This window comes from Bidens hawaiensis, unplaced genomic scaffold (genome assembly GCF_021521415.1).
Source record: "Bidens hawaiensis isolate Kalapana, Puna unplaced genomic scaffold, B.hawaiensis_p1.1 tig00001336_1, whole genome shotgun sequence".
NCBI lineage: Eukaryota > Viridiplantae > Streptophyta > Magnoliopsida > Asterales > Asteraceae > Bidens > Bidens hawaiensis.
In genome coordinates, this window is record NW_027491075.1 from 1,746,023 (window position 1) to 1,755,783 (window position 9,761).

Consider the following 9,761-nt stretch of genomic DNA (forward strand, 5'->3'; position numbering starts at 1 on the left):
TAAGCCATATAAAGATTAAACAAGCTTACACACATGAGTATCATTTTTTGAAAAGTAACCATCATGTAATTTCATATAGACATCTTCATGTAACTCACCATACAGAAAGACATTATTAACATCTAACTGAAACAAAGACCAATTCTTTTCAACAAGCAAACTTATAACACACCTAACGGTAACCATTTTAACAACCGGCGAGAAGGTCTCATCAAAATCAACTCCTTCTCTTTGGTTGTAACCTTTAGCAACTAAACGAGCCTTATATCGATCAATTTCACCATTAGACTTGTATTTTATTTTATAAACTCATCTAAAACCTATTGACTTTTTGTCACTAGGCAACTCAAAAGTTCCAAAGTATTATTAGTATAAGGAGCATTCATTTCATCATTCATAGAATTAACCCAATTAGAGTCTGTTGAAGCTTCATAGTAATTTCTAGGCTCAACAGTTTTGTTGAAGCTAAACACAAAAGAAAAATTCTCAATGGATAAATTAGAGTAATTGACCACGTTTTCAAAACCATACTTAACTTTCCCTTCAACAACAAAATCACTAAGTTTTTAAGGTAATGCAGAACTCCTAGAAGATTTCTAAGAGGAGGTTGAGTAGGGACACCCTCAGAAGATCTAGATATGACATTCTCACTTTCAACTCCAGGTGGATCTACCTCACTAGTGCCATCTCCAGAACTACTAGATTGTGAAACATCAGTCTCAATTTCATCTAAAGTCCTTGAGTTGCTACTAGGCTGCTGATCCTCACTAGAGTGATCAATGTGCAACCCCACATCATCATCGGGGTTTATATCATTTAAGGAACATTTGGAAACATCTTCATCATATAGATCTAAAAAATTTAAATTGTTAACATATATGGATTCATAATTTACAAAAGTTTTTTTTGAGTTACTATTTTCAAAAGGAAAATTTTTTTCATAAAACTTTACATCTCTTGAGAAAGTAACCTTTTTATTATTTAAACTCCACAACTTATAGCCCTTTTTTGATTAGAATAACCTATGAAAACATATTTTTCAGACCTACTATCAAACTTATTATGAACATTTAAAACAATACTAAAACATAAGCAATCAAAGTTCCTTAAATGCAACAGCGAGGGTTTAAAACCAAAAAGACACTCATAGGGGGGTTTTGCCTTCTAACACAGAGGATGGTGTCCTGTTAATAAGATACGCAACAGTTAAAACACATTCAGACCAAAAAGAAAGGGGAACATTCCCTCGAAACCAAACTGATATAGCAACATTCAGCAAATGCCTATGTTTTCTCTCCACAACACCCTTTTGTTGTGGAGTATATGTACAAGAGGTATGATAAATGATGCCCTTGTCTCTAAAAAAATTATGAATATGACTATTAACAAACTCTGATCCATTATCACTTCAGCACTTCTGATAATCTTGACTGTTTTATCAAACTAAGTTTTTAACAGGTTGAAAAATGTCAGAAAACTTCATCTTTGTTATTCATTATAAAAATCCATACGACTCTTGTATAATCAAAAACAATAGTTAGGAAAAATCTATAGCCTTCCCTACTTTTAACTCTATAAGAACCCCATACATCCACATGTATAAGATCACCTATATGTTTAGATTGGTGATCGCTCAAAGGAAAAGGTTCTCTGTGGTGTTTAGCCATGTGAAAGACTTCACATGTGTTTTGGATAAAAATCTGCTAAGGATAATGTATCCAAACCCGTAAATGTGAGGTCTAGTGCTATGATATTAACAACGAATGTATGAACGAAATTAAGATGAACACCGTGATTTGTTGCGAGGAAAAACCCTTTGATCTTGTTCAGATCAAAAGAAAAAAACCCCGAGTGATGACAACTCGTCGATCACCAATTTATTAATGTAAAAATCGGTTACAAGTGTTTGGAGATTGTGATCGATGTTACAAAGTAAGCTAGTGTGTAGAGAGAGTTATTGATTCTGCTCTAGTGTGTGTGTGAGTACAAGTGAGTTCTGATCGATCATATCTCGATGTTTATAAAAGAAATACATATAACAAAAAGTCCTAACTATCCGCCACTGTTCCACTATTCCTCCAACATTCATTGACCACGTGCTGGGAGCTTCCAGTAGCGAAAGTTAAGGTAGACTAGGTCACAAAGCCATTACTTCTGTTGAATAATAACCTACACACGTGAAACAATTGTTAATAATACTAACCTCTGAGGATCCTTGATCCTTGACATGGTTCTGGAGCTCTTCAGGAGGATAACTGATCCAGACATATCTTCAAGGATAATATATCCTCAGCAGAGAAAATATCAGTCCTAACAATTGCCCCCAAAATGACGGGTGATAGTGGAACACAACTGTCATTTTGAAATTCAAATCTTCTGCGAAAACCGGGTGATTAGATGGTTTCCAGAGATATTTACCATTTGGCCCTCGATATAATCAAAAACCTGGGTGTGTTTTCCGGCTTGCCCAATCCTTATTGGCTATAGTTATCCGTTTTCTCCTTTCACTCAAAGTTTCTTCGATTCCACCGGCATATCCTATATACAGGCTATGCCTATGGTTTGGAGAGTTCTCAGCACCATAGAAAGGATTATTGAAGATGAGAAAATCGACTTCGGCCTCCAAGAACTGTCCCATCTTTACACTCTTACTACCCACGGTCCTTCCCGATTCATCATGAAATAAAAGCCTCAACAACCCCATCCGATTTTGAAAGTCACTTTAAACGATTCCTTTTGGAGGAATAAGTTTTTCTTCGTAAAACGTGACTCCATACCCGGAGGGAATAACCTTCCTTCAAAATGGTTTAGAAAGGGTAGGATCCTGGATCCTTAAAAAATGATAGGATCCTTGATGTTTAATTATGACTTTGATTAATCTTTTTGTTTGCAGTTGAGAACTATGCTTCTTTGGCTAAATTACTTGGCACAGAGGAAAAAACAAAACGGTTCGTTGCACTGGTTACCGAGGTTAGGACATTTCAAGCCCGATTCGTCGAAGCCTTTTGCGAGATCTCCTCGGATTCAAATATGTCAAGTAAGTTCATTAAAAATAATTTCTAAGTAAATAAAACTGGATAGATTACTTATATGTCACCCGGATTTGTGTAGGTGCCAAGAAGTCTCAAAGGTCTGCTAGCAAGTTCTCTCTGGAAGACATCAACAGTATTCTCACTCCTCAAGACATCAAAAAAGAAATTCTGAAGACAACCACCAGTTCCGAGCCCAAGACTGCAACGACTAGAGCTAAGTCCGCGGATTCTAAAAGAAAGAGGTCCTCCGATCCCAAAACCCATTATGACACAGTCCTCTCTGTAAGTATCATATATCCTGCTGTGTTGAATTTAAGGATCCAATATCCTTCTAATCCTGACTAAATGGTTAATTACACGCAATGAATGCTTTCAAGGAGCATTATGAAAAGATTGTAGGCCAGATGAGTGACAAGCTATTTGGGTTAGGGAATGCGGTAGTCAACAAGGACAAAGCTTTAGCCCAGCTCAAGAGACAGCTCGAGGATCAGGTATCCACAGCAGATGCCCGGCGTGAAGAGGAGGTCAAGCAGGCAACGGAGGAGGCCAAGATGTGGGAGGCCAGGTTAGTGTTGCAAGCAAGGATCAAGATGGCGATGGAGACCGGTGATCCCGCTTTTGATAAGGCAACCTGGAATGTGCAGAAGTGGAAGACTACCTTGGCAGCTCTCGGTGGTGAGGAAGATGTGGAGATGTCTGAGGGGAATGAAGCTGGTACGAGTGGAGCTAAGTATGTGGCTGAAGCTGGTGAAGGAGCAGGTGCTGCGGAGGGGGAGGATGCAGCTGAATTGGGCGATGAAGGATAAAGAAGACAAGGCCTGAGCCCAAATTTTTTTGTTGTTGATGAACAATGGTTGTGGTTTGTAATAGACAGTTGTAATTAGGGTGTAAGGATCACAGATCCTCAAGACAATTCTCAGGGGTACTGAAGGTGGATGGATCCTCTGTTTGTGGGGATGAAACCTTTAGTGCCTCTAACTTTTATTTTCCTGCATCTTAAGAACAATTAGTAACCTTTACTTAACCCGGGTGGATGGTCCATCTTTAGTATGGTGAAATCCGGGTTAAGGATTTTGGATAAGTCTTATATTAATAATAATCTAAAACTTTTGACTACTTGTTTGTTATCTGTTAAAAGCTTATTTGATATAGTCTTAGTCTTATTGACTTGGGATGAGAGGATTAAGAATGATTTGATAGACCTAAACCTCTCCGAGGACATGGTTGAGGATAGGAATGCTTGGAGAAGTAGAATTAAAGTTAAGGATTTTTAGGGAGAAAGGAATACCTTAGGGCTTCTATTTACCTTATTTTAGTCACACACCATAATAATATTTTCTCTACACAAATAGTATTATTATTATTATTATTGTTATTATTATTATTATTATTATTATTATTATTACTGTTGAACTCTGATTTTCTTTGTATTGCTTCATACATATGTACTTTAGAGCTGAGGGTCTCTCTGGAAGCCACCTCTTTATCCATGTGGATAGAAGTACGGTGTGCCTACATCTCACCCTCCCCAGACCCTACTTATAGCTATGCTATTGGTGGGACTTTACTGGGTATGATTGATTGATTAGTCTTATTGAGAATTTGAAGAAATAATTCTGAGTAAAAAAATTTTTTAGGATAGGATATCCTTAAGAAAAAGCGATTATAGAAATTTTTGTATATAATATCCTTAGAAAATAATTAAAAATTTCAGGATAGAATATCCTCAAGAAATAATTCAAAGATGTTATATCCTTAAACGAAGGGATATACAAGGATCCTAGTTAAACAAGTCACTCCCCGACCAAAGGCGGCGGAACATGCCGGGGTGCAACGATTGCTCATAAGCGCATGACACTATTTAAAGCGACAATATTTAACAGACTCATTTAATTTCACAACATCGAAAATGTCATATAACCAAATATTCATAACTCAAATTCAACAAAATATAACAAAATATAGCAAATCAAATATTGTTCATTTTTGCTAATATCCTAACGGTATTTGTGACGTTTTCTTCACCGAACTCCATAATCAACCTAGATGCAAACCTGTAACATTTCATAAAATAATGTTTATCAACAAAAAGGTTGGTGAACAATTCATAAGTTTGAACAACAGATATATAGTATGAAAAGCCACAAAACTAGTATACAAAACCATAAATAATAGCTATAAACTTGGATAAATAGTTATCGCTAACAAGTTAGCGACACCCAACTATAAGGGGTTGCCAAATAGTTTAGGATTTTATAGTTATCGTTAATTGCATTACGTTAACGACACCTTGCCATGAGGGGTTGCCAAATGGTCTAGGATTTATAGTTCCACCATCCAAAAGCGATAAACACATAGTCAAATAAGCATAGAACACCAAATCGAGCAATTATTCAAGTAAGGTATACAACAACGTTTGTGGTTTTAGACCCAAGTATAAAATATTTAGTTTAGATAAGTTGAAATGTCACCCCCAAAATGAAAGATAGAAAACGGGGTATGAAGTTACTCACGTTCAAGTAATAAACTTGAAAGATTGATTATTTGGAGATTTGCCGGAACGACGAGTTTAACGTATGAAGTCAAAATAAAAGAAAGTCTTGGATTTAGAAAGGTTGTCTTGAAGATCTTTAAATAAAATAATTGTTGCAAAAACTAATCAATTAAAGTTCAAGGTTTAAAATGTAACTATTTAAGAATTTATAATAATAACCCTTTTAAAAAATGTAAGTTTGCTCAAAACCGGGTTAAAATATCTAACCTTAATATTTACTTAACCAATGTTAAGTAATAAGGTGGGGAAAATGCTAAAATGCAAGTTCCATTAGGCTAAAGATACTAAAACGGGTTTTTAACGAGTGTTCGGGTTGTCGGTTCGGGTCTTCACAAATGGTCAAACCCAAAGTCAACTTTCCAAAATATTAATTGTTATGAGATAACTCATTAAAACATACTAACACTTAACCAAGTATGTAGATCTATTGTTTAGAACTAACAACGCACGTTAAGCGAGTGTTCGGTTTTGTCGGTCCAAACTATGTTATGAGATCAAGTTGGATCCAACTATTCCAAGTACTTAAGAAAATAATTAAAATCAGTTTGTAAACTATTTTTTAAAGAAATATACAAGTCTTGATAGCTAAAAACACACTTGTGTGTCTTAAGCGAGTAAAAGTCGGTATAGTTCGGTTTGGTTCGGTCTCCATCTCACAAATAGTTCATGGATGGTTTCTATATGCCCAAATATCATAGAACTTGTATATTGGTTTATAAATGAAGAAAACTTAAATTTTACAACAAAAAAAGTTAACTACAAGTCTTTTAAGCAAAAGTTTCGGTTTAGTTCGGTTTCCATCTCCCAACGAGTTCATAGATGGATTCCATATGCTTAGTATCAAAGAACTTGTAAAAATGATTTTTGAAACTCAAATCTAGCAATAAACATGTTTAAACAACTATTTTAACAAAACTAGTAAACAAAATTTCGGTTTCCGGTTTGGACTAGTTTCGGTTAAACCGAGGTTAGTCTTATACAAACCCACACCATGGAACTTGTAAATAAGATGAACAAACTAAAGGGTTAGAAGTTAGTCATAAGTGATATGTATAATAAGTTATGTGTGTGTAAATATATATCAAGAACACGAAGTCCTCCATGAAGCCTTGCCTTATGACATTCGAAACTTAACCAACCAAAGTCGGTGAAGTAACAAATAAAGGAAACAAGGGGTGTGTATTATATATATGTTGTACCACCATATTCAAGAGTTAGTAATATTAGATGAACAATTTAGAATAAAAGACTATAGTTAGTTTGACTTGAGAAGTCAAAACTTCAAGAATACATAAGAAATAACAACCTTGAATCTATGGAGTTTTGAGAGAGTTTTTGGAGATGTAGCAAGAGTAAAATGAAGAAGATGGGTGTGTATATATAGGTAAGGAGTGATGGGTTGGGTATAAAGATTCTTTTATGGTTTGCATAAAAATGGGTATGTTTAAATGGTCAAACAATGCATAATATAAAAAAAAACCAATATTTTATATACTTTATATATTTTAAATGACAAGATCCAATATTTTATATATTTGAAATGTTCGGGTTACAAACGGGTCGGGTTTACATAACAAAAGTGACCCGAAATTGACGAATGTCACAGTATTCCCTACTTTAGGAAATTTCGTCCCGAAATTAAGATGAAGACGACGATGCAAACAAATGTGGATACTTCTCTTGCATTGCGTCTTCTCGCTCCCAAGTAAACTCCGCGCCACGCCGTGATTCCCAACGAACTTTTACTAACCGAATACGACTACACTTGGTTTTCTTCTCGTTGCGATCCATAATCTCAACGGGTCGTTCAACCATAATCATAGACTCATCCACATGAACTTCATCGAGGGGTATATGAAGATTACCCTTGGCTAGGCACCTTTTGAGATTCGAAACATGAAATGTCGGATGAACACCGGCAAGTTCTTGCGGTAGTTCAAGTCGATACGCTACTTTCCCAACACGCTCAAGAATTTTAAAAGGACCAACGAAACGAGGAGCTAGTTTACCCTTCTTTCCAAAACGGACTACCCCCTTCCAAGGAGATACTTTTAGAAGGATAAGATCGTCAACATTAAATTCGATCGGTTTTCGCCTTTTGTCGGCGTAACTCTTTTGACGATTTCTAGCGGTTAAGAGATTTTTACGGATTTGATCAATGACGTCGGTGGCTTCTTGGACCATTTCGGGTCCCGTGATTTGAGCTTCACCGATTTCGTTCCAACAAATCGGGGAACAACATTTACGACCGTAAAGAGCTTGAAAAGGAGCCACATCAATGCTAGAGTGGTAGCTATTCTTGTAGGAGAACTCGATGAACGGAATATGAGAATCCCAATTCCCACCGAAATTAAGAACACATGCTCGTAGCATATCCTTGAGTGTTTGCTATGTACATTCGGATTGACCGTCCGTTTGAGGATGATAAGCGGTGCTAACATCGAGACGTGTTCCCAAAGCTTCTTGAAGTGAACGCCAAAAATGAGAGGTAAAACGGGCATCGCGGTCGGAGATGATAGACAATGGCAAACCGTGTCGGCACAAGATTTCCCGAACATAGATTTGAGCAAGCTGCTCGATAGAATACTTCTCGCGGATCGGAATGAAATGAGCAGATTTGGTTAATCGATCGATGATCACCTAAATGCCGTCGTTGCCTTTTTGGGTTTTGGGTAATTTAGTGATAAAGTCCATAGCAATGTCTTCCCATTTCCAAACGGGAATCGGTGGTTTCTCTAGTAGACCAAAAGGTCTTTGATGTTCGGCTTTGACTTTCGAGCAAGTAAGACTTTTAGATACAAACAACGCTACGTCCTTTTTCATACCCGGCCAACAAAAGGTAGCACGAAGATCGAAGTACATCTTATCCGCTCTGGGATGAACTGAATAGTGAGAATTATGAGCTTCGTCGAGAATACAAGTACGAAGGTCATCGCGATCGGGCACCCACAAACGATTGAGAAAATACAGAAGACCATCGGGTTTGGTTTCGAGTTGAAGTTCGGCTCCACATGACATTTCGTCATACATGTTACCTTCTTCAACGGAGGTGCGTTGAGCTTGAAAGATACGAATTTGAAGATCGGTTTGAACAATGACGCTTAGAAGCAGAACGGATTTAACATTAACCTTTCGACTTAGGGCGTCGGCGACAACATTCGCTTTACCGGGGTGGTAGCTAATCTCGCAGTCGTAATCACTAAGTAATTCGGCCCATCGTCGTTGTCTCATGTTGAGATCTTTTTGGTCAAAAATGTGTTGAAGGCTTTTATGATCGGTAAAAACTACACATTTTGTTCCATAAAGGTAATGTCTCCATATTTTGAGAGCGAAAACAACGGCACCAAGTTCGAGATCGTGAGTTGTATAGTTCTTCTCGTAGACCTTAAGTTGCCTTGATGCGTATGCGATGACTTGACCTCGTTGCATGAGAACACAACCAAGTCCTTGATGGGATGCATCACAAAATACAACAAAATCGTCGTTTCCATCGGGAAGAGTTAGAATAGGAGCATTGCAAAGCATGTCCTTGAGAGTACAAAAGGCTTCCTCTTGCTTCGAACCCCAATTGAAGGGTTGTCCCTTATGGGTGAGAGAGGTAAAAGGCAAAGAGATCTTGGAAAAATTTCGAATGAAACGCCGATAATATCCGGCCAAACCGAGGAAGGATCGAATTTCTGTGGGAGTCGTTGGAGTTTTCCAATCCTTAACAGCCTCAATTTTAGCGGGATCAACATGAATACCTTTGTCGTTTACGATATATCCCAAAAATTGAACTTCCTCGAGCCAAAATTCACATTTGGAGAATTTGGCATAGAGTTGTTCGTATCTAAGGAGCTCGAGAATGGAACGCAAATGATGTTCATGTTCGGCTTTGGATTTAGAGAAGATAAGGATGTCATCAATAAAGACAATAACGAATTTATCAAGGAATGGTTTACAAACGCGGTTCATGAGGTCCATAAACATCGCGGGTGCATTTGTTAACCCGAAGGGCATAACCAAAAATTCGAAATGTCCATATCGAGTACGGAAAGCGGTTTTTGGAATGTCTTCTTCGCGAACACGCAATTGATGATAACCCGATCGAAGATCAATTTTGGAGAAACAAGTTGCGCCTTGAAGTTGGTCGAATAAGTCGTCGATACGTGGCAATGGATAACGATTTTTAATAG